This window comes from Oxyura jamaicensis, chromosome 7 (assembly GCF_011077185.1).
Source record: "Oxyura jamaicensis isolate SHBP4307 breed ruddy duck chromosome 7, BPBGC_Ojam_1.0, whole genome shotgun sequence".
Classification (NCBI taxonomy): domain Eukaryota; kingdom Metazoa; phylum Chordata; class Aves; order Anseriformes; family Anatidae; genus Oxyura; species Oxyura jamaicensis.
In genome coordinates, this window is record NC_048899.1 from 2,132,073 (window position 1) to 2,159,027 (window position 26,955).

The following is a 26,955-nucleotide window of genomic DNA, read 5'->3' on the forward strand; positions in this document are numbered from 1 at the left end:
ATGCATGCTCATTGCCTAGAGCTCCACTAAGTGGGAAGAGGAAATGTACACCTCACTTGGCATTGATGCTGCATGGTCCAATCCTGTAAAAATAGGCTTGAATGTTCACTTCTTTTGACATCTTGTTCAGAAACAGGAAGCAGAGCTAAAAAGTGCACATCTGTCCACTTAATGTTAACCCAGTCTTAGGAGCCACCCTCACATGGGCCAGAAAGCAATCATTATTTATGGTTTATGGCCATCCAAAAATTCCACAGGTGTTAATTACCACACATTGGAACAACCCCCCACCCCAAACCTACTAACGATAAAGCTGTAAGGGAATGTTTCTGTGATTCTGAAACTCTACAGTTGATTGCTCCTGTATGATGCAACTGATAGAACAAAAAGCCCTATATTCTGTCACAGCAGGCTCCTCCTGGGAGGGACTTATTCCCCATGCCGTACATGGGGCTTCTACTCCAGTAAAGAGCCCTCATCTGCCAGCTCTGTCTAGAACATCACTAAGTGGGTGGTCCGAGCAAAAACTTCATATTACAGTCCTTAGCTAACCATAACAGAACATTCCCTGCAAATTGACCATGTTTTGAGAGACATTAGCTCAGCTTTAACAGTTCTGCGTCAAACGGACTGTGGACTAAACCGTACACACACAGGGAAAGTGTTCTATAAAAGCAATGTGATTTCGGTAATTCTGGCTTCTGTTCACTGGCCTCCGTGAAAAGCCAGGCTTCTACATCACTAGCTAGATATAGCACCTCTCTGACAGTACATGGCAGCACCTGGCTCCTACCATAAACATCTCTGCACAACTTCTCGTGTGGAAGGGGGCTGGGTTCTCAAGAGGGCCTCTGCTCTGCACTTGAGCTTGTCTGCAACCTGAAGCCCTGCATTAATCCCCTCCGTGCCAGCCTGGGAGGAAGCCACACAGTCATCACACAGTAAAGAGCAGTGCAACAAAGCTCAGTTCACACAGCAGGGATCAATAACAGACCATACTAAAAGCGCAGCTGAATTTATTTTAAAGCAAACCTGATTTCACCCGCTCTCTCTCATACACATAAGCACCAACATGTCTGTGCCAAAGTGATCTGTCTGATTCAAGTGCCAAAGCGCACACAGCCAAGGGGTCTGACCAGGGCCAGTTGCAGCAGTGGTGTCTATACTGTCTATAAGAAGTACTAACAAATGGATTCTCATCACGCCTCCTGCCTTGTTAGGCTGGTAGCTACAAGCAGAGCTGGATGTGCCTTTTGTACCCATTAGGAGCACGCCATGGTTATGACGAGCCGTCTCTATCCTGTCCCACCACTGAGTTGGTCATTAGGCAACACTGCTGATTTACTTACTGTCTTTTTACATGAGGGCTTTATTTTCCTAACTCTTCCCCTCTCATCACAGTCATTCCTTAATGATTTATAATCAGTGCTTGATTTTAGGGCAGCATGGTGCCCTTTCCGTATCTCATCCTGGCACCCCAAGAAGCTGCATCAAGCACAACCCCTGTATTTGTGTGCAGTGCTACCAGTTTAAAACACAGTGTGCCATTAAGAGAAAGATCTTGTGCAGGCAACCAGCATGGAGGAGGAAGAACTACAAATGTAAACGTGGTTAGAGTAGCTTAGGTTAGCTTTGGTAAGCTGAATATATGCAAAACTCAATCCTGACTACTTGTGTGTTCTGGCTTTTATTTGGCACCTTTGCTGTCAGAGCTGACACGCACATACTCAGTGCACTGTTAAAGCCAGGAATCTGTTTGACACGGTTACTGCAGCCAACTGTTCCAACGTATTTGTAAACACAGTGCCTGGCCAGTCACAAATAATTTTTTCTCCATGCACTTAAAATATGAACAGGCTAAAATAATGTGTCAGATCAAAATACTTTATAACTCATCAAGTAGATGACAAATGTTTATAATCCAAACCCTTTTTCTGTATTGGAAATAGACCGAACAAGACCAAGCCAGAGAAAACCTCCAGCAGTCGGACCCAAGCATAAGACTTGAGGCACATCTTCAACAGATAGATACATAAGCAGTCAAATATTTATACAAGCATTACAGAAAAAATGTTATGACTAAACTGCAAAAAATACCTTTGATATGAAGAGCTGCTAAGAATACAATCATACTAAAGAGCAGAACCGTAAGATATTAAAAGATAAAGCAGTGGCTCAGCACGCATGATCTCATCCCTCATTGGCACAGATAAAGACCCAAGACCTTTCCTGTTCAGGAAGCCTTTACAATACTTCACAGCCACTTTCCACTGGTGGAAGCGACAGTATAAAGGCTGAAAGTGATCCATTCAGCATACAGATGCTCACATTTGGCAGGCTGCTTCCTGAGTTGAGTCCTTATTGAAAGGCATGGTGCCTGTATTTCCAGTAACTAGTACCATAAAGAGTGACATATACAGGCATAAAGTGCAGTGACCGCACCTTGAAACACCTTGGGCAAGTAGAACACTCAGTGTAATAAGGAAGGCTTCAGGGAAGATGAGGCCATTTATTTAATTGCAGCTCTTGGTTACGGAAGCAGGAGTGTTGCACTGAGTTTGATCAATGGCCCATTTAGATTGGTAACTTAATTCTGGTTGTGACTAATACTGAAGGCTTTGTAGGCAAACCTTTACGTACAACTCACTATCTTCTGTAAAGACAGTCTGACACAGATGGTGCAGAAACCTACCGAATCAGAAGCCTTGGCTACCACAATATGAAATACTTGAAAATTAATCACTGCGATTACACCAACTATTACAGCAAGTATTGCTTCACCATGGAAGGCGATTGCTTTCTGACCTTTATGGTGATCCGTATTTGCCCTGAAGAAAATGGACTAACAACCCTTTTAACTATCCAAGACAAGACAGAAGAATCTATCTACTCAACTAATACATTTCCATGTAGCAAGCCAAATTACATTTCACAAAATAATAGGCTTTTAAACCAAAACATGAAAAAAGAGAACTAGTAAGAAATATTTTTTGCATAACACAGATAATGCATTTAACGGATTGCTGGCTTCCTGACACTTGCCCTCTGGGCTTATATGCCATGAATGAAACTGCTGCTGTGTCTGCCAGTGGGTTCTCGTGTTTGGTCCTTCCACACTGAAGCAGTCAGATTTAATTGGTGAAAAGAAATGCCAGTGAGCTCAGCAGCTGTAGAAGAGTCAGGTTTAGCATTAAACTAAAAAAGGGAAAGCTAACCTTAGCTCCAAAACCCGCAGGGAAGCTTTGTGTGGAACAGCTAAACAATACTGATATTTTATGTAAACTACAATGTATAGGTATGCTTTAGTTTTAGATGAGGATGGGGTACGACCAGAACTTTTTTGCCTTGCAGATCAGTAATTTTCAAGTATGTAAGCTGTAAGTATAACGAACTAGAACAAAAACTGGGCAGTTTTTTTTTTTTTTTGGTACACTTTATTAGAACTGTGCTTTGTCTAGTGACTTCAAAAGTTGATTAGAAAGTGAGTAAGTATCAGACAACCCCCATTCAGCACCTCTGCTGTCAAACATCACAGGCAGGACTGCCAAAAGTAACATTTTTCCTCCAGCCTTGAAAAATGTGATGAGTCTAGAGAGAAAGCAAATAGATCTTCACTGCCAGCTGCTTCTCAACAGGAGAAAATACACGTGTGGTCAGATACATTGAGCCTTGCTCCTCACACTTCTCAAAGCAGAGGTCCCAGCAGGCGTGAGGCAGAAATGGAAAATGCTGAAGACAGGCTACGGCATTCTATGCAGCCTTGCTACTGATGGTCCAGGAAGAAGGCAGAACTTCCTGCAGAATAACCTCATCATAATAAAGGTAATATATCTCCCACTCAATCCATTAACATACCTGAAGAAACCTTTGACAAGTGCATAGGAGGATCTCCTCACACTAGTCAATCCACAAGCATGCTTGCTTTCCCTCTTTCTAGGGAGTCTTGCTGCTGTCTTGGCACACGTGAATGGATTTCCTTCACCTTACAGCACTGAAAAGACTAGCACATTTGAACAGCAAACTCTGCATGGGGCCTAACGTGACCTCTCCCCAGTCTACGCTGATTTTTCTAAGATTATAATTTATTAAACTTGAAAGTTTTGGAGCATGAAATAACATGGTAAATATCTATAGCCGGTCTTTTTCTGAGTTTTACTTTTCCAAATCCAACTGTATTTCTGAGTGAAAAATCTATTTGGAAAAAATGCAAGCAAATTGTCACTGATGTTTTACGTAGGAGAAATTTAACAGCCACATCCAATTCCCAAATGAAACCTGAATAAAAACACTACAAGTAGGTTAATCTGAAGTCTCACCGTGTTCATTTAAAGGCTCTTTTTTATTAAAACATTAATTTGTCCTGAGGCATAAATGAAATACAGACAAACTGCATTAGATTTTAATTTGCTAGAAGGAGATTACAGGTCTTCCCCACAGGGACACTGAACATTCAGTTCTCACTGTAGTAAACCTTCCTAACTGAGAACTGCAAAGGAGACTTGTTTCAAAGAAGTGACACTGCCAAGTGCAAGCACCAAGTCCACAAAACACAACCAGCACAGTAAGGCATTTAAGCATGTAAGTTTAGCAGAGCTAGACCTGAAATACAAGTTAAGTAGCTTCTTGATTAAATGCTGGAATTTAGAGGGAAGCTATTTACCCAATATTTAGGTTAAAAATATTTAAGCATTTAGCTCTCCTCAAGCTCTTGTTGCTTGGCTCTTTGCAGTCCGAGTGCTAAACGATGAATTATGTTATTAGTTACAGATGAAGTTCAAGAGATGAAGCTCTGAGTATTTATTTGATCAACCTGAAGAGCAGAAATCTGTATCAGCATTCAGTGCTCACAGTTCTCCAATCTGAACACACAGAGGGGGTGGTCTTAGGGCTACTGGTGTTTCTAAGTGACTGGATTTAAATAGATTAAGTGCCAAGCAGCATCTGTATTAGGCCTCAAAGCAGAGTAACACATTAACGGTGCAGAAGCCCCTTTATGGAAGGAGGCTCTGAGAGCCCCAGTGGCAAGTTAAATAGCCCTGGCTTGAAACCTGTAAGAGAACCACAGCTTTAAAGGCTCTGGGGCCATCCTCTGCTGTTCATTTCAATTGCAAAGGACCTGTTGGGACTGGAGGCAAAAATGTCAGCCAAAACTCATCTCAGAACTGTGCCCGAGGCCAGTTTGTTGGGGGTGGGTGGGGACTGAGAGTGGGAGGAGAGCATTTTGCGTTTGGCCCTCTGTATGAAATGGCTCCCAGGACCTGAACCAGAAGTGGTTCTCCTGTCAGTCCCCTGTGTCCTGTCATGTGCTTGCTGAGCAGCAGGGAGGAGTCAGAAGGAAGTGAACGCAGGAAGTCAGCAGTAGTCCAGTGTGGAACAGCCATGAAGCTGTTCGTACACATCCTCCAGCTCTTTCCCCATTATTATTTTCAGCCTTGTGAAGGCTTCCAGAGCACCTGATATAGCCAGCGTTCCCACCTCCTCATCTCTTCTGCAGGGCAGGGTAGCACCACTGCCAGAAGAGACCAGATTAATTAATAAGCGTCAAGGAATTACAAAAGCCTATAGTTAGAATCCAGAAGCATTCACCTTCCCTTTCCTTCCAAGGGCAAGGCAATCTGAAACAGATTTCCTCCTGGAAAAAAATACCAGATTTGTCTGAAGGAGGAAATATGTCTTAGGTTTAGCTATAAAGAAACCCAACCCTTTTCCACACAGCCAGTCCATTCACTGATATATACCTTACTCACAAAACATTGAGTTTTATGGTGTTTCTTGCCTTTCTTCATTGTTGTTTTGGTACCGATTTCTTGTGAGGTTTTCCCTACTCTATTTGCTTTGAAATGGAGTTTCAGAACTGCAGGGTACAGAAATACAAGGTTGTAAAGCAAAAAGAAAGTCCTCCTTAGGTGAACAAGCTGTTTCCACCTTGTATAAATGCATATTACTGTAGCTTTCTCTTTACTTCCTAGCAGCTACGGAGAACACCTGCTACATACACGGGGGTCACATTATTCCAAGGCAAGTGACAGGTTGCTACAGGTGACTGCCTTACAATCAATTCCTAGAATCACGTGTGATTAATGTAAAATCCTAATTAATAAAAAATTAAGCCATATGTTGCTTCTGTGAGCTCACATGGAAAGTTTCAAAATGTCTCCTGCAGTAGGGAAGAGGAACGAATCTCCTTTTTCTCTGGAGGAGTTATTCATCTGATTCTTTACATTTTATCCTTGTGTTCAGGCTTAAAAGCCTGCATACCACAGCTGCATCTGAAGCAATTCTCTGCTGTACAAAGAGAATACCTCACTGTATAGCTGAGCAGGGGGAAATTTCTAAATGGCTCATTTTCCTCGTTATTTGAGGAATCCATGTTAGAGACAGGTAAGATGCAAACCAGTTAGTGAAAATGACAGAATTGCACAATAAAGCAGAAAAATGAGCTGAATAACCAAACATGCTAAATGCAAACTACAAAATTCATTAATAGAATGCATTTCAGATACATGGCGAAGCAGAATTAAGAGGGGAACAGTCCTCTCCCTGCCCAGCCTGTCCTCTCTTGATTTCAGCTCTCCTGTTGCTTTCTGTCTTGCACCCCTGAAGCCAACCTGCATAGTCCCTCCTCTGCTCAGCAGCTTTTCTTGAGCTGCTGGGACTTCTGTTCTGCCAGTCTTGCCATAGTCTGGAGCATTAGCTTCTCTAACATTTTGTCTGCCCAAGACAACTGCACACCCCAAGCTTGCAAGCACACATGCAGGAGACAAGTCTGGAAATCATATATTGCCACACAAGAGCTGGGAAAAACTAAACCGAAGCAGTGTGATAACGTGAAAAATAACTTCTCTATATGCCATAAATCTTCGTATTAGATAAAATGTGTTTGGCTGCAGTTTCCCTCCAGTCCCTACACGCCACTGACATCATACATACATACATATAAGAAAAGCCTGAAGAAATATCTAATTTAGAAGTGTTTTGGAAATAAGTTCGATAGTCCATCTGCTTTCTACTGACACAAACATTAGATGAGGAGCAAGTGCAGATAACAGGCATCCTGCAAGGTGTTCAGGGGAAAGGCACGGTTGGCCTGAGGGCTGCTTCATATTATACGGAAAAAGACAAAGGCCACATCCTGAAACACAAAAAGATTTCAATAGCCTAAAGCCCTGAGATCTGGGAAATGTTGAAAATCAGGATGGGACCCCCAGTGGATTCAGTACACTATCAAAAATATCAGAATACGCCCACTCCAAGCAGCAAAAGCATACTAGACCTGCAGTGTGTACCAGAAACATGGGAAAAAAACACAGTGGTAAAAGGCAGGTAAGATCTTATTTCTGGTTTGCAGCATTGAGAGGGAGCTGGAAGAAGCGTTGGCTCTAGGAAGGCCAGTTGTGGGAGAGAGTAAGTGAGATCAATGTCTGGATAGCAACACTACATTTTTGCCTTTGAGGAAACAAATGCCATCTGATTTTCCAGAAGAGGCATCTTAAACTGAATTATGGTCTCTTCTGTAGAGTTTAAAGTTATTCTTTGTTGTTCTTTCTTAATATGAAATAGGATTCTGCTAGAAACTACATTTTGTTCTTTCAGTGTAGGAAACCACAACATCAAGGAAGTATGCCCTAAGAGCAAACAAGAAATCACTCCAGGAGAAACACTTTTTTCCTGCCTCAGAAGTGAAATGAGAGGTTATAACATTTAAGTTGTGCAGGTATATTTATTTTTCAACTGTATAACCATCATCCTCGGGGCTGGGTTCATTGCAATTCAGACATTTACTTCAAATACCCGAGTTACAAATCCAGTTACTTTATGAAGGAAAAAGGAGTTAAGGCACCTGCAGCAAATGCTTTGGATTGGAGAAAGAAGCTCTCCTCTGATCTTTCCAGTTACGGTATTTCAGTAAGATAAGTCAGCAGCATGTTACTGTTATTCTTCTAGTGCATTCTATCCCATACCTTGGTATAGGTATATGAGTATAGGAGTAAGCTCCCTGATCTTACCAAAAATCTGTTCCAAAGCTCAGTAAAGCAAATGGAAATCACTCAATGATTTCACCTGTCTTACAGTACAAATGCAAGTCTCATTCCAGATCTTCTAGAAAAAAAAAAAAAGGGTAACTGAAAAGCTAACTATTCATCTGGGCAGGGAAAGTATTAAAAGGTCTAAGGTTTTACAAGCTAGCTAAAAGTTCCGAATCCCCACTAAACTTAATGGAAATCAAATGAGAATAGGCTTTTTAATCCCAGAGGTCTCTAATGATCATGACCAAAATGCCCACTTCACCAGTCTTCTCTCATCTTTTTTCCCCACTCATTTTTCTGTATATTTCCTTCTACTTGCTGCCTCAGTCACACAACAGAGCCAAGAAAAATAATTTATTAACAACGTGCACTTGATTATCTGCCTCTTCGGTGAAGACCCCTAAAACTCTCCTAGCTACGCGTTTTATATAAGTTATTGATGTCTGAAGAAACTGTTACTGAGAAAAGTTACGGAGGTCTGAAGAAACAGTTAATTTAGCAACAGAAAACAAACATTGAGACAAAAGAGCTATCAATTTATAACAGCGGTAGGGAAAAGCTGCTTATTATTTACCTGTAATCATCTAAAAAATACTCAAGTTCTTTCTCAACTTCACTTCCTCCTAGCTTACCTCAGCAGGAACTACCTACCTGAGCCTACCTCAGTAGGAACTAGAAGCAGCATTAAGACAGCTAGAACTAACAGCACCACTTTTTTAATTTAAGATTTTGATTTAATCCAGGTGGTTACCACAAATATATGAATATTATAGATCAGCTAGAATTTTGGAAGCATGGAGAGGAAATGATGCCAGAATGAAGTGAGTGGATGCTAGGAGAGAGGACTGACAGCAGCCCGAATGAGGAGCCCCATGTCTCTCCCAGTTCCTTCGACAGGGGCTGCCATTGCAGGACTGATCTAGTGACACGCATGGCAGCTGAGTGGAAAGCAATGGCACTTGAACCACAGTGATGTGTTACCTTGCCAAAGTAATCTGACCTTAATTAGTCAAGTGGGACATACTATTCCAAAACCACGATTCTGCATAGCAGAGCCAAACACCTGTATAGTCTGCCACATCTGGCAGAACAGGTTCTTGAACTGCAAATCCAGATGTTCAGATCTTGCCTTGCCACGAGATCTTTGGTAAGCCACCTCAGTTGCCTGTGCTCCATTCCTTCTGCAATCATTTTCTGCTTTTACGGTTTATAAGCTCTTTGGCAAGGAAACCCCTTCCTGGTTCTCCATGCAGTGATTAATGCAAGAGAGTCCTAATCTCAGGTAAGACTCGCGTACTATATAGTAATAAACATGACATTAAGGATAATATATTGCACAATCTTGCTTTTCCACAAGTTTTCAGTGCCATAACTTATTTCTATGATGACCAGAATAATCTGGCAAGCTCTTCCAACCTGCACAGGCAGGTTCCCGTTAATAGAACCCTGTGCAGGTGGACGGGCTATCTGTGTCCATCTAATTGCAGAAAGGGCAATGGAAGAAGTGGCCAGGAACTGAAAACACAACAGTAAGAAAAAGTTGAAACATGGAATAAACTCTGGATGCCAATATTTCACCATGCATGCTTTTAATAGCCAGTTCAGAACTAGAAGAATGAGTGCTATTCAAAGTTTAAATTAGATAGAACATTTCTGAAAGAAGAAGGCATATTACACACCTGCAAAGTTTACTGAGCCTTTTGGTATGGAATTTGATGACCACTGAAGCTGGGACAGGTGATGACAGCCTCTGAATTAAGTGTCAAATGCTAAATGCTATTTATCTCTTTAATCAGTCACAGTTAATCCAGCTCCTTAATTTATAAACCAGAAATGCATTTGAATGAGAACATTTGTACTATAGCATTCAAAGGCAGTTTCAAGATTTTTCTCCCCCACATTTGTTAGTGAATGTAAACAGAGTATTTATCATGTTTGGTTTTTTTAAACCCTTGGATAACTTCAGTGCTTGTTCCATTCTTTACATTTGAGTCTAGAAAAATGAGATCACAGATGCAAACTATTAATACATTTTCTTGTGTTCCATTAAAATTGGGATAATGGAAACAGTGAATAATGCTTAAAAACAGCTTCCCCCTATAGTACATTAATAATTCTTGCTGATTTATAAATTCAAAGAAAGCACTCCTCTTTGTTATGACAGGCGTCTTAGCTCTTTGGAGGGAAACAGCTGCAAATATTAGGGAACAGGAAATTCACAGTAATCTTTGTTTCCTCCTCAGTGTACAGGAAACTGTCAGCTCACCATAGGAGAGGTTTTATTTTTTTGTGGGGTTGTGGGGGCAGGTAGATTGTCTTTACTATTTTGGGAGGGAACTTTTAAAAGGAAATCTTGGTGAAAATGATAGGACAGGAAAAAAAAAATGGTCTTAAGAGACATACTGTAATGAAATAACTCAGACATGCCCAGAAATAACTACAGAATTCCACCCTGTAACAAGTCATATGAATTATTTAAGATGAGCTATATGTACTGAACCATGCTTACCAGTGACATGCATCATGTGTAGTTACTGATAACAGTGTAGTCTGACCTGACAACAGCACAAACTGATTTTTGTCCTCATTTCACCCAAGCATTGAGGATTGCACAAGTGAGAAGGCAGAGATTCAGGCTAATGACAGATACTTTCTGCCAAAAAAATTATCAATCTTGTTCTGTTTTCCAAAGGAGAACTGGGATGAAATGTTAGGCTGAAATACTACTGCCATATATATATTGTAAAACTTTAGCTTCATTGTCTTTATAGACTTGAGTCACCATTTTTCAACCTTTTTGCTCCTCCTTAGTAGCAACCCCAAACAAGTAAGAAAGTTCAGCATAGCTGCTCTATTACTTCAGGAAAAACACATTGCTAAAAATGTCACAAACAGCTCATAATGTACTCCGTAGAGATACAGCTTTAGAGTTCCACATTTACAGTGAGTTACTTCAGTAATACTGGAGAACAAATCAACACGTCAGCCTTACCCAGACTCCCAAAAGCTTTGGATGGCAAACACAAGGGGTGGGTGGGAGATTGTATCATGCTTTTTCTTGCCACTCAGACACATCTAAGATCTTAACAGTCCTCCTCCTCTTTTAGCTCACAGCCTCTTCTGACTCATGCTTCCTGCTGTCTTTCCTCTGTATTAACTTCCTTTGATCTTGGCAGGTTCTGCAATCATAAAGTCTGCATAATGGCAAAAACCCATCACTTTGTGCTTCTCTTGATCTATGCTTAATCCTAGTGCTGGTAGCATAGCTCTTTGTTCCTTCTTTCTAGGGGAATAACATTACTCCATCATCTTCATTGTCCTCAGGGGAAGTTGCAGAAAACTGCTATCCACAGAAGGCATCAATTCCACTGTTTTGTCAGATGAACACCAATTCCCTGACAGCTCTTAGGGCTTCAGATGCCATTTTACTTACAGACTTGAAGACTCCAGCATCCAGGTCATTAGCATAAGACCATAACGAAACACATCAGTCATAAGACCACAGCCTAATCATACAGTGAAACTGGAATCCAGGCTTCCTTTAGCAACAGCTTCCCTGATGCTTGGTGACTTGACAAAAAAAAAAGTGCATTCTGAATCAATTATGGGCTACTAATGTGCCTGGAAATAAACTTAATGGCTGTAATGAGTTACAAATCTTTCTGAAACATGGACTGCTACATGTAATTTTTATTACTACAAAAATATGAAAGTAGACTGTATAATACAGAATGGCCTGATCAAAAATGGCCTAGTCTTTGGAGAGAGGTATCGCTTTGCAACGACTCTGGGGATGTCTGACAACATCTGGCCCATAACCTTTTGTTCTTCTTCAAGAAACTTGTGTTTTTGTTAAGGAAAAAATACTCTTAAAAACATTTAGTTCCTTAATATAAAGCATCCTTCTGAAGGATTTTAGTTTTTAGGAAGTGGTTGAGTCCTTCAATATTATCACCACAGATCATATTAAAGTGTAAAAGAATCACAGGAATGACAAAACGCTCAGCAGGTGGGATATGCTTCATGTAAAAAGGCACAGAACAAGTGGTAAAAAACATGGTTGCTGCAGCAAAATACAGTTGTTAGAGAAAAGAGCCTGCTCAGGCAAAGCTGTTTTGATTTCCTTGAAAAATCTCTAAGATCACTAAGTGCCAAAAAGGCTGCTGAGAGATCTGTAGAGTCTTATTTGCATTTCACATGTTGGCCAGTTGACAGTCTGGTAGTAAGGATTGTATTAGACCAATAGAAAACCTCTCTGAAAGCTTTTCATGAAGTATGCGCAGGACATTAAAGAACAGCTTCTGTTTATCTTTTTCTTAGCATTATCTGACTGATAAAGTAAACAGTCTTGTTTTCTGGAAGTATTTATAGTCATCCTGCTACAGATGAGATGTGATTATTGGAAAGAAGTCAAGATGTAAATTTCATCAATTTTTGAACAACCTTAGATTGTCTTGATAGAATGCTTATTCTCATTAAAAATAGTTTTGTTATGCTTGAAGATTTGCCTTATCTTAGGGCAATGGACAACTACTAGAAGACTTTACTTAAATGCAAGTTCCATCACAAGATATATTTCTTTAACAACCGTACACATGTACAGCACAGCAAGCAGTAGGTACTACTCTGAGCTAGTATGAGTACTAAGAAAATGAAATTAAGCAGTGTGACAATCATAGAACAGCTTGAGTTGGAAGGAGCCTTAAAAACCATCCAGTTCCAACCCCACTTCCACAGGCAGCAACGCCTCCCACTAGATAAGGCTGCCCAGGGCCCCATCCAGCCTGGCCTTGAACACCTTCAGGGATGGGGCATCCACAGCTTCTCTGTGCATGTCCAGGTCTATTAATTTTTCTCAACTCTAACAGGACACTGATGTCCTGTTAAACTGAAATATGAGAGCCATGCTAGCAGTGTATAGGATGACTTTTCTTGATTTTTTTTTGTAAGGAGAACAGAACTATGTCTTTGAAACACAGTTGTAGCCTGTTTAATAAACACATTCACCCTACAGTTTACCAAAGTTGTGTCAGAATAAAGACATTTTCAGTGATAAAGTTGGGGGGGGGGGGGGCGGCGGGGGGAACACGACACCTTAAAGTAAGTTGCGGATAAGTTATCATGAATTTTTGAGGGTTTGAAATAACACCAACTTGAATCATGTCACACTGTCTTTAGACATGATTTTATTATACAACTAAGACTAATGTTTAAAATTTGCATACAGCATTAAACCTCAAAATAATTTAACAAAACAGAAGTCAACTCAAACTGTGTCAAATAGCAAAGCAGTCTTCAACAACCAGAAACAGGTTTGTGGAACTTTCGGACAGGAGGAGAGGAGAAAATGAGATGTTTTTCTTTGGACCTGAGAAGCAACTGAACATTCCTATTTATGCACAGAATTGGTCTGACTTGATATACAAGCTGTCTTTGTTTCAGAGACTCACTAAATTTCAAACTTTCTTCTTTTGAAAGAGTCCAAGACATAGCTAAAATGGGTCTTGAGGTTAGAACTCTCAGGATTGTCAACCACCCCCAGACTGGGTTGCGGTGCAAATAAAAGAGCTATTATGGTCCTTCCCAGAAAGGAAAGGATGAAATTGCAATACAAGAGCTAAGTCACCATGTAAATCATATGGTGCTACAAATACTATATGTAAGAGGTACTAGAAACTTACCAGTAGCATATGGAAGAATTTGATTTCCATCACTGCAGGAAGAAAGGAATACCTTGCTGTTGGCCTGCAGCAGCTGCATGTTATGAGTGTTAACTCTACACCCATTCACTGATGGAAGTTAGCCCATACAGCCCTGCTTACTCAGTCATGCAAAGATGAAGTTTGACTAGCCTACACAAGGAAGCAGAAGTGGTTCTTATGGGGCCTTTTAACCTATAGACCCTCAAGCCATATGCCCTTGTTACTGAGTTACTACATTCACATTGCCAATGCTTGATTTGTGATGGTGAACATGTAAAGTTGGAAGAATTTTCATTTACTTTACAATTTAAGAGATACAAAGCCTAGGAGGAATTTTAGATCTTCTGTTGTCTCCTCCCCCAGTTTCTGCAACCTGATGAACAAGTATATTTTTCTTTTCATTGAGTACCAAAATGTGGTAGCAATACTAATTTCTCCTCCAAATAAACATGTCTGCAAAAACATGTTTTGATTCTGTTCAGAAAAGACTTGAAAAAACATACCCCTCTGATATGTTTTCTACAGCTGTAAATTGTCACTCTGGTATGAAAAACAGACTTTTAAGCACGAGATTTTCAGAGGCATTCTGTGTTGACCTAACTCTGCTTCCCCCTGATTTTTCAGGAAACAGAACTGTACTAAGCAAAACCCTGAAGTGACATTCTGAGGAATTCAGAATTAAGATGTCTAAGAGCATTAAAACAGACTCTCCTGCGAATTGCAAACCAGGTTCTCATACACTGCAATTTGGTGATACATTTCAATACAGTCTACGGTCAGTAACAGACTTAAAGACATTCATAACATTAAGCAACGGTCCAGTAAAATCACCCAAAGTAGACTGAGCATGAGGTAATGACAGAGGAGTTAAAACTCTTGTTGAATTTGCAGATTTGTAATATTTTAATTCAGTTCTATTAAAAAGATGACCTGCACATATCTGTACTTAAGTTATCATATTTGATGTCTAATACTCACTGATAACATGTAATCACTCAAAGCTTACATTGGCAACCCCTTTACAGGGTTGCTAGTCATGGATGACATCTTCCTTTGCATACCTCAATCATTTTTTTATACCCATATGATTCCCAACAATGAAGAGCTGGCAGGGGAGAAAAACAAACCTCCCCCAAAACACCACCTTTACACCAAAGGTATGCTGAAACAGATTTCAGAGTAACCACCCATAAATAGTGAGGGTGGACAATCACATTCCATTAGTTAAAAAGCTGAACCAATAAATACTGCACTGCTGTAATCCTGTCTGTATCTCAGCCAGTCTGGTAACAAAACCAGTAAGTTGCACAGAAATTACTAGAGATGCCAGAATTTCTAACTAGTAATTTGCCTCAGTGATTAAACCCAGGTCATATTACAGTACTAAAACTACTGCTACACACATTAATGTAAATGTAGTAGTAACAATATCTAAGGTCAGGTAACAGATAATACAGCATCCAGTCTTCAAGTACCAGATATTTACCAATTCATGTATCAATAGCCCCTAAGGTTGATATTCCATACTATAGAGTTCCTGAGTTTTAATAGTCATTAAATTTTAAGTGGAGAATCTGCCAGCCTGTACCTGCTAAACAGCACAAGCATGGAACTCACCCAGCATTCCTGCAGGAAGGTCATCACTTCTGCCTGAGAGTGCTCTGGAAGACACCAGTCTTGGTTCTCTACACACACATCCCAGGACACACCTTAGCCCATGGCCTCCCAACAGAACTGTTCCTCAGCTGGTTGCCCACAGTGCTTCCCAGATCCTTGCCAGTCACTGCCTTCCAGATCCATTCTCTTATCACTACAGATGATCTACATTTCTCCTACTGAGACATAGCACCTTTTTTTGGGGTGCATTAAGACACAGACCATCCAGATGAATCCAGGTTACCAAGAGTTAGGCTGCTCTGTATAACTGGCTTATCTGACGGTTTATCACCACAAAAATGAGCGTTCAATTCCTATTTTAAGGGATACTGCTTATCGTCTCATACCTGAACAAGCAGCAATACAATACAGACAAGTTGCAAGAATGAGATGTACTATTCTTTGCCTTTGGAAGGCAGTGTCTTGAAGGGTACTGTGACTTAGCTTTAAACAAAAAACCTTGGGAACTGTTTTTTTTTGTTTCACAGAGAAAGATCAAGTGTTTGAAGCTGACCTCACTATTATCATATTAAATTATACATAAATATACTGCCTTTATATAACACCTGGAAATACGAGGCGTGGGGGAGAAATCATGCCTTCAAACTTCTACATTGTTTTCCTTTTTGCTCCAGGATTTTAATATGCTGAAGCCACTCAGAACAAAAATAAGATATTTTTGTTCTATTTCTCCTCCATTTCCCTATCTCTACAGGGAAAAGCCCACAAACCCTGAAGACTTGTCTATTTCTGGCATTACTTCTGTATCCAGTGCTGACAAATGCAAGCTTACAGTTGACAACTCTGAAGAGGATAGCAAAAGGGTAGATAACATGCTGCCTGTGATTATTCATCCTTCTCTTCAAGTCCCCTGTATGGCTTGACTACATCTGTTCTCACTTATCTCCTGTGTGATTTTTCAGCCCTTTGGAATAGGCACATCTTTGCTCTGTGTTTGTAAAACACTGACTGTGCTGGTCTGGGACCCTCAGAAACACTTTGAATGCACTTCAATAATTTTGTACCCTGCCACTTTACCTGCTATCACAGCATGGAGAAAGCATCAGTCTGCAGTGCCTAAGCATAGGACTGCCACGATCCAACAACACCTGGCAAGACCAAGATCAGGAGGGAGCCACAGAGCATTTTGGAACACAGCATAACCTGAAGTGCTAGGTGTGCAGAAATCCAGTGCCGAGCTCCTAACAGCTCTGAGCTTGTGAGATACTACAAGAGAGCTGATCGTTCAACTTTTCATTTTGCCTCTGAGTGTATTCATTTATTGCTTCAGAGTTTAAGCCAGTCTGCAGCCATTAGATAGTAGGAGTGGATTTACTGCAGGCATTCTGCACAATAGGATTTGTCCTCTGGGAACAAGCCTAATGTTTATTCCTATTTCTTCCACTTCCACCTTCTTACTAGACACCTCTTCTTGTTTGGGGGGTTTTGGAGTTTTTGCTAATGAGCACCCACAGCAGGAATACAGACTGGGTGGAAGGCTGTGCACACACTTCAGGAAACTTAGTCAGCCATCAGAATCAAGCACCTTCTTATTCGGACACTCCCTAGATCTGCCTGAGCAGTTTGTTGTACTTGAACTGTGACACAGTAGTATGTCTGCTCTTTCATTGTATTGTTTAAAATTCTCTCAGAGAAAAGAAAAAAAAAAAGGTTTGTTTCTTATTTCCACTCCTTTCTCCTGAACATAGTAAGAAAGTCAAAGTGGCTCTAGTGCAGGACAGCATTCATTCCTTTTGGTATTGTATATGTGAATAGTTATTTGCTTCATAGTCTTAAGCACTGCAAATCTTAAAGAAAGTTCTATTTCTAGAAATAATTAGAACATCATTCTATTTATAGAAGTAATTAGAACATCAAATCAAAAGAGATTTGTAGTTGGGAACATTCTAGTTAGCTTTTTCTGTTGTTTTCAGCCTGAGTTCAAGCTAATGGATAGGTGCAAAGGAGAGATTCCCATTACCCTTCCCTGATTTTGAATATTCGCCAGTAGGGAGGGGTATCTATAAAAGGCTGGTCTAACCTGCTTCATTTGCCCACAATGGCAACAAGGAATGACCTGATCACATTGCTTTCCCCAGCCAACTGTAAGAAATGTTTACGGAGAGGGACGTGCTCCAGGAGTAAGGCTCGCTCTGTTCATAACATCTCTCAGGAAGCTCCTTTCACCTGCAAATATTATTTTCTTATCATCGTATCAAGTTAATCACTGTCAATACCATGTCAAATTATTGTACCAACTTTTTTTTTCTAAAAAAAGGTTCCACTAAGTATTATCAGGAAAGAAAAAAGACTGAATGGCACCCACCTTAGTCTGTGCCCAACTGAGCTTGAAAGTGGATCTGAAATTACAACACTAGCACCACAAATGCAGTTAACCCAAGACTGATTTAACTTCAAATTAACCATTGCCCAGAGTCTAGTTCCAAAAAGTTTTTTTGAAAAAAAAACAAACTTAAATAGTTTTGCATTTGTTAGCAATGAGTTGTAACGTGAGTGTTAGCAGGCTTTTAGAAGTGTTTCTTGGAGATAAAATTTGAATAATCTATGTGGTTTAATTTAAATAATTTATGCATAAAGCACTGCAGAGTTATAATTGTAATTATAATGTTCAGCTCAGCAGCAACGAGGTGCATTTGAAGTCTGATACTGATTGTACTGCGTATCTTATGTTCCAAATTTCATTTTGTTTTGAACAAATCCTTTTGAGCACAGGGAGATGGCTCTGAGCTTCACAAAAGTTCCCAAGTGAAGTTTTAAAGAGTTTTTCCTACACATTTCTATTATTATTATTGAAAGTTTGAAATCCAATCTTCCATGCTTCTGTGCATTAGTGATAAGTAAAGGTGGCTGTAAAGTGCCCCTGGTCGGAGAAGGACTTTTGTACTCTTCTTGTGAAGGAGCAGCTGCTCCTATCAATAATTTCCTGAAGCAATAGGCCTGGAGTGTAAACAATATTTTACACAGATGACAGTGGAACAGGCTACGTTATTTTTGAAATTTCAGCACTTCACTGTGGAGAACGGATTAACCCTGTGCGAGGAAATCAAATGATACTTGATCGAATTAAAGGGTTAAATATTTTAAAGAGAAAGAAGTTTTCTGCAACAAAATGGTGTCAGTTTAGGAACTTGGCTTATACAGAGAGAACACTCATTTGGAGAACTTCAGAATCTGCATTTTGAAGCCTGAGTAGACAAAAGGTTTGTTCCCACCCTTTGTATTAATACTGTTATTTTTGAACTTGTTGGAGAACATGCCTATAAACAGATGCTAAGGATAACAAGCAAATACTTAACACAACAACTCAGGATGCTGGGCAAGTATAAGGGGAATGGACAACAGACACTTGTGTGTTCTTCCTAATTAACTTCTACTGCCAGCACAGGAGATTGAAAGAACATTGTTCTAACCTAGTAGGGCATACATTCCCATGCTGTTTTCACTATGAAAAAAAGGCTAAATAATGTTTGATTCCAAGCTCTAACAACCTGATTATCTCTGAGTCCATTTAGTCCCTTGAGCAATGCTTCCAGAGGCCAAGCTGGAGATGAGAGCACACGTATGAATTCCACTGCTTGTAATCAAGTCTCATAAGCAGCAGACATTTAGACAAGCTTCAGGCAAGGACAATGACCTCCAGAAGTTGAACAAACAACTGTCAGATTTTCATGGGCAAATGGAGAACGTGCTCCTCAATGTCAGAGAGAGGTAAGAGTTTACATCTGCATGTCTTTTCACAGAGAATATACTGTTCCATGCCATATTCTGCTGCTTTAAAAGTAGCCCTGGAAGATAGTGACATGAATCATTGGTTTACTCTCTGCAAGGACTGTATTTCACTCTTTCCATCTTTGTTCAGTATTACATAAAACGGTGGACAATTCCACTCACTTTTTGCCCACCCACATCTCTAAGTGCAACATAAGTTCAGAAAACTTTCCAAAGTACAGATTAATGAACTGTCTAAGACTTCCTACCATAAGGATAGTCCATACAAAAAAGGTAAGCTTTCTCCTTTAGTGTTAGCTTATGAGGAAGAAAGGCAGCTACATTTATCTCCGTCCCCTCCTAACAAACTTACTTCAACATGTTAGAACTAGTTAACCCTGATGGCTCCACAAGCTTAATATTTCAGTTAAAGCAATTAAAGGTTCACAGATCTTTCAAGGCAGGAAGAGTACAGGTTCCTTCTGCGTTACTACAATAATATGCAGAAAGCATGCATTAATAAAGGAGCTGTTAGCACTCCAGCTAACTCTTACAATTGGCTTCTAATCAGAATCTGATAGATTCTTCAACAGTTACTCAACACTAATTTTGTTTTTAAGAAAGGAAGATGTCCCAGTTATTCCATTAAATAAGTTTGAACAAAAATAAGCAAATATGAATCTAAGCATGTAAAGAACTTTCTACTTCTCCTTTAATTTGACTGACAGCATTTTTCTGGGATGCTGCAGGAAAGACATTCAGGTGTTCAGCACCAAAACCACAATAACTATAACAATTTGTGAAGCCTTCTAAGTGTCAACAAACACCCCCCCAAAAAAACAACATCAAGTCAAAAGTGTGAAACAAAGCTGAGATCAAATGATGCCATGAGATGATAAACAGCAACTGCTCTTCCAGCATGTTTTGGTTCTATCCTAAATTATCACTCTTTTTACTGAATAGCATACTTCCCAGAAGCCATTCTAACATACACAACTTGACAGTCATTAAGGAAATAAATGAATCTGTCTTCCTAGAACATCTGTTTTCCACCTCCATTTCCTAGTCAAAGCTGCTTGAGCTGCAGAACCAGTGCAGAAGAGCAGCCTACTACAGCACCAGGCTGAGAAGTAAGGCAAAGTGCTACGGGAAATGTGGTGCTACCACTACAAACACTGAAGACATCACAGTGGAATTACAATATAGCCATAAGCAATAGAAATGAAGTTTGTATGGTCTTTGTTCCCCAAAGCCCTTTGTTCTCTGAAGCCCTGAATGATTTAAAAGTGTATGGCATTACACAAGAAAGGCTGCATGACTCCAAATTGCAGAACCTGATGTGTTTTTTTTTTAAAAAAAAAAAACAACATAGAAAAAACAGGAAAAAGTCTTGCAAGGGTTTCTAATACTGAAGCCACACCAATTGGTTTACTGACTCTGACCAAAAGCAACCTTCCAAGGTTCAAGTAAGCCTAACCTCCAGCTCAGGACTCTTGAGCACAAACCACTGCAATGAACTCCTCTCTGCTACCCTACTCATCTGAAGCAGATTTTGTTCAGAGGCAACAAGGACACGCTCGCTGGACCCTTGATAAATTACACCAGGGCTTTTTCTTGTGTTTGTGCCTCATTATATGTAACAAAAGCTTTGAAAAGGCTACTTAACTACTGGGATTAGGAATAGTTGGATGGAGACAGAAGAGGGCAGGCTCAAGATAGCTGTCTTAGTACTGAAGACTTGCTACTTAACAAGACCCTCTGAAGGTCATGCTGACCTGGGTTAATTGAAGATTTCAGATACTCAACTTTAGCACCCCACTAAGAAGCCAGGTCATCCTGATTTAATCCAGATTTTAAGTTTCCTGAGTCACCTCTGGAGCCCCCTATTTTTCTCCACTGATTAGATAGAAAGTACAGGACAAATAGGCTCTGTAATTCAGCACATCAACCAAGTCCTACCTTTCCTGAAGTACTGAAATGTACACCACTACAGCTAGATTTATTAGGGCCTTAGGAATATTATATGTAGCTGAGTTCTAACAATACAATGTTGTTCCTCCTGCGCATATGTGGTATGCATGAATGAAGGACTTGAACAGCAGAATTACTTATAGTAGGCCAAAACAGCGATCAGTGAATCTTCTGCAAGAATTTGAAGTGTTGAATGTAATGACTGCAGCACTGTGCAAACTCATAGCAAATCCTACTTACATGTGTCAGTATCGGAATATCCTGAACCCTCAACAATATCGGTTTAAGAATGCAGTGTCGGTAAATAGCTGACTAAACAATCTGGTACCCATGCTGCAGAAGTTACATTACATGCAGCATGGTTAGCAGATGGAACAAATTCCAATTACTCTGAACATGAACAAGGAAAATGTGGGACTGCTGCTGAATGGGGCACACAGCAGTGATAACAGATGCAAGGTACCGAGTGCCTTCTTCACCAAAAGGTCTCCCACACCTCTATGCTTAGAGGATACATTCAAGGAGATGAACTAGCAGCAGTGAATAAGGATCAAGTTAGGGATTACTGGAGATGACTTGATCCTCAGAAGCCCACAGGACCCAGTAGACTGCATCCAAAGTGCAGAGAAAGCTGGCTGTCACCATGGGGTTTGTGTCATCTTTGAAAGGTCTGGAGATTACAGGAGGTTCCTGATAACTGGAAGAAAGCAAATACTATAGCCCTTTTCAAAATGAATCAAGAGGATAATCCAGAAAATTACATAGCATTTGACCTCACTCCCTGTGAACATCATGGAACAAGTCCTGTTGGAGCATATATACTGAAGCCAGCGTGGCTTTACAGAGGGTGAACTATGCCTGGCTAACCTGATAGCCCTCACTGGATTTGTGAATGACAGATTAGAAGATGCCAACTTTAGAAGAATTTCAACATCATTTTCCAAAGTATTTGTATCCAAGCAAGGATTTCACAGTCTGAATGGGTGGGCAGCTAGATGGGTAAATATGGATGGTTGGCTCACAGGATGGCTGTTAACAGGTCATCATCCTATGCAACCCTGTGATACATCACAGGGACCCATGTCAGACATCTTTACCACTGACTCTGAGGAGGTGACAGTGCTGTGCTGTCAGATTCACACATGACACCAAAATGGTGGTACCCTTGTCATGCTTGCAGACAGGGCTGCTATTTAGACAGACCTAGAAAGGCTAGGGGAATGGACAGTGAATTATGAAATTCAGCAGACACTATATCGGTCATGTACCTGGGAACAACAGATGCTGGGAACTGAGGGACTGAAAAACAAAGAGGGCTAAGAACATCCTGGTCTGTATTAACAAAATCACATCCAGTAGATGATTGGAGGAGATGCCCTTTACCAGTACTTGTTATAGCATTAGACTAACTTTTGGAGGAAGGGAAAACACCAAGTAGTTAATTGGAAAGAATATTGGCAAGAATAAAATCAGAAAGTCTTGCTTAAAAAGAAAGTATTTGTTAAATGCAACTCATTTTTCCAAAATTAAAGTAGTGAGGATCCAGATAATGAAACAGACAGTCACTCCTGGAATTTAATAAATTGAAGTTGATACTGTGCTCTTGATCTCCAAAATAAGCTGCTTTATAAAAACAACCAGTTTGATAACCAAACAAGCAATCTGTTTGAGTTAAAAAGGGATTAAGCAAGTGAAACCTTCAGAAGTCATGTTTCACTTGTTTAGTGGTCAAAATTACAGCTGCTGTAGGCTTTAAGGCTTCAAGTTCCTTTCAAATCACTGATAACACACAATAGATATAAGCAACCATTTAAAAAAATAGATCAATTTATAGATTAATTTTCTTTAAAACTGCCTCTATAACCTCATCGTTGCTAGAGAAATCCTGTTTCGGTCTGTAAATGATAACTTGCACCACACCTAGAAGTAGAGACTGACGTAGCAAAAAAAAATATCCTGCTGCTTCAAAAGCTGCAACCCTCAGTTCGGAGTTCAAACTTTTTTTGCACCACATTTTTCTGGCAATATTTCAAGATGAATTGATAGAAAAGTTAAGATGTCAAACTGGCGGAAAAATATATATGTTTTTGGACGGCACGGTTTAGAAGTATGAACTGTATTTACTATTTTTCTGCTGAGAAAAAAGTAAAGATAGAACAATTTAGTTTAAAAACTAACTGAAAGCAGTTGCACAGGATTTTACATCAGTTCAACTCCATTGCTTTGTAAGCTTACTTAAATTTTAATCAGCCTTATAACCAATGTTTTGTACTTGCCAGACACTATCTCTGATAAAAAAGCATCGAGTACTCCCTTCCAAGACAGACATCCTAGACTGTTTAAAGAAGTAGCTCAAACAATTGCAGGTAAATGCTTGAATTACAAATAAAAATGTTCATGAAAATACATCCAAAATATATATTTTAAACTAAGTATTTTCCTGATAATCTCTTTGGAGTCTTGCTGCATTTATAATGTTCTCGCAGGGTTGGAAAGCACAGATCTTGTTTGGTAAGTTTTGTAAGTTAAGCCTTCTCCATCACCCTTGACATACATCTGCTAATGCCAACTAAAGTGAAGAGGAAACACCACCTCTCCCCATGATGCCTGACTGCATGACCAAGAGAATGCTCTGGTATTTCATAGTGGGGAGCCATCAGACTGATAAGAGTGCTTGCACAAAGGCACGCCAAATATGATACAATCCAGTCACTGCAGGCCACAGCATTCCAAAGTCAAGATGCTAAAGTCTTATGTAGCTACCATCTTGTCAATCCTTTTAAGCTATGTTTAGATAGGCCAAATAAGATGAGCTGATAACTTCCCTGCAAATCGCTTTTTAAAGAACAGTTTTAACCTTTGGGCTGTTTGTGCATATACTGTTGATTGCAGTTTGCACTCTAGATCTTGCTATACAGTGCCTATCAGTTATTGAACATCTATTTTAATAGGAATTTCAACACTTCCCTTCTAGATGCCAGTGATAGAGCCTGTTGCACTTGTAGTGGTAAGGACTGAAGCTCACAGCCACTCATATCAGCACTCTTCCTTCAATCCTACTTTGAGCACTGGTTAGACAGAGCCAGAACAAAGAGGAATTGTTTTATTTATCACAAACATTAACGTAGACCTTATAATGCATATGGCTGTTCTGTACCCTTCCACTTCCTTGTGTTTAGTCCATCTTGTGCTTACAGTGCTTTCCGTAACCTCACAATATGAAATTAGGCTATTTTATGCTTTTTGTTCCTATAGTACTTTCAACTTGAGAATCACAAAGAACAGAAAGCAACTCAGTAACAATAGATCTTCAAAAAGCAGGAGTACTATTCTGTCTTTTACAAATAAGGGAATTTATTATCTGTAAAGTGCCTATTATGCCTGTAAAGTGCCTATTATGCTTAGACGATATTACATCCCTGTAGAAAATCTTCTGGCAATATAATTTGTCACTGCCCCATATATACATCTGTTTGTCTACTTTGGTGGAGAAACCTTTCATAGAGGGTACCCTCAGAAGATTGTCTTCACAGCTTCTTTCAAAATAAAAAAAATAGATATCTAAGAACAGGAGTTAAAACCCAAGATAACCTGATTCTCTCCCCTGCAACAAAATCCATGACCAAATCCCACAGAAGAAATTGCATACAGAACAAAATATGCAGAACAACCCTAAAATGAGATACACTTGACAGAAGAACTAAAAAAAATCCTAATTCCATTCTGTTTTTTCTTTTACTACTCTAAAAACAATACTGCTTTTACAGTCCATGATGAGGCAAGGCTTCAGCTGTTAGTGTCCCCTGCCAATCAAGGTAACTGTGTTCAGTCAGCAATTTAACCATGCTTCTATAAAACTGCTCGAAACAAAACCTGCGCTGTAACAATAACAAAAAAAAAGTCAGAAAACCATACCAAACAATCCAGGTTTAGCTGGCTGCAGCAATTCATGAACTTGAAGCAGTCAAGATCAAAGACAATTACACTGACATATTAAAATGTAAAGTTGAAAAAGGGGAAGCATGCATGCAGAATTATGTTGCATATCCACTACACATGACAGACTGTCTGAGCTCAACTCACTCATCTGAATATTTCTATTCACCTGACCTAGTATATACGTCAAAGGCTTGAGGGGGAAAATATGACATGATAAAAAACTATATTAAAGAACTTGACAACTGTGAAAAGGATATAAATTCAGGGGCTTGGATTACCTGTAGCACAACTCACAGAACAAAGACCTTGTTTTTAATAGTACATAGTGTTTGTCCCACAGCAAGCAACTGTCTCTTATAACTGATGTCTAAAGTAACACTGATTGATGCTGTTTCTCCAATCATTTTCCAAACCTTCTTGTTTAACGAGGTGAGCTGCACAATGGCAGTTTATTTACCTGCTGGCAACCCTTTTCTTTGAAGGGTCACTGCTCTTAATTATAGTGGCACCTGCTTACTGCGCTGCTTTTAGGTCTGTCAAGGTTTCCATTATAAACCCATTTTTAGATGTTTCTGTAATACCCTTCAAGTCCACTGTGGGTTGAAGCATGGCTCACAAGGTTTTGGTAAGCATTTTTTTTTTTTTTTTTTTGTAAGTAATCACGGCTAGTTCCCCTACAACCCAGGAATGCCTCTTTCTGCTGCTGCATTGCAGGAAGTTTCACCTACCATCATTTTGTAAATAAACAAACATTTTTCAGGAAGGAAAACCTTAAATAGAAAGGATTAAAGTCTATGCAAGAAGAAATGGCCTGCACCCAAAACACAGTTTAGTACTCTGCTACCTCAAATTTCTTGTATTAGTTAGGAGTTGCTTCTCTGCCTTGGCTTACTGTAATTACTATAGGATATTAATGTTTTTCCTCCCTTACCTGTCTTGTCCGTTATTGCAGACCTGTCAGCATGCCCTTCGTCCTCTAGGCAGGAGAGCCAGAAAATAGGCTAGCACTTCAGCATGTAGCTGACCTACCTACATACTTCAGTATATGTATAACTAACATTGAAGACAGTGGAATGCAGGGTAGCCTATATATGCTTCCTCATCTGGTATAATAAGAAGTTAACCTTGAATCACCTGCCATCCAATCATAGTAATACAATCATAAGGAAGAAACCAGACTAACACAATGACAACAGTGTAACTGATCAAGAGCCACAAGTAGAAACCCAACAGGTAAGCAGCAAATATATCAACTGCTTAACATCTAAGTCATGTATGTCACGTAGGTAACTGCAGTGTCACCTGCAGTTGAGAAAAGAGTACTATGTAAAAGGTTCCCCAAAATTTTTGCTGGAAAACAAAACTAAGCTTCAAGTCTCTTAGCCAAAAATTGCAGGATCACAACTGTGTGCCCACATCAGAATCTCACAGGACAGCAAGCCATGAGACCACGAGCCTGACTTGATGCACAGTACCAGGCAGATTACATCAGCTCATTACGTTGCTAAACTATTAACTGCCTATCCATCCCAACCTCTCATAGAGGCTGAGAGTCTTAAGGTAATGCAGAAAAGAAGAAACTAGTGTTCAGGGATGGAGTTCAGGGTTTCAGCTTTGCCATTAAGGTAATAGCTGCCATTACAAGATCTAGCTGATTTGCAAGAACTCTTTGCAAGTAACTGCTGGTTAAGTTACTGGAAGAAGATTGTGAAGGGAAGAAAATGTTCATACTAGCATTGGTAGTTGCAGCCTACTTTCTTTGCATAACATCACATATTTCTGAAATGCAGAAGTACTTATGCATTTTCTAATCTTAGTCACTTTCATATCACTAATTCATCTGTCTTTATTTTGATCAAGACAGATAGCTAAAGGAACTGCATAGTAGAAAACAACGTATTCCTTAATGCAGCTCCAGAAAACACTTCTAA

At 39.8% G+C, this 26,955-nt stretch overlaps 1 long non-coding RNA gene across 1 annotated transcript in view; it reads right to left on the reverse strand.

Annotated features, from left to right (window-relative positions):
• Nucleotides 1-1,984: 1,984 nt before the first annotated feature.
• The window catches only part of LOC118170192, a 28,415-nt gene continuing 3,444 nt past the window's right edge, over nucleotides 1,985-26,955 (reverse strand). Inside the window, exon 2 of the long non-coding RNA XR_004752562.1 lies at nucleotides 1,985-4,275. This is a non-coding gene — a long non-coding RNA (uncharacterized LOC118170192). The remainder of the gene's footprint in view (nucleotides 4,276-26,955) is intronic.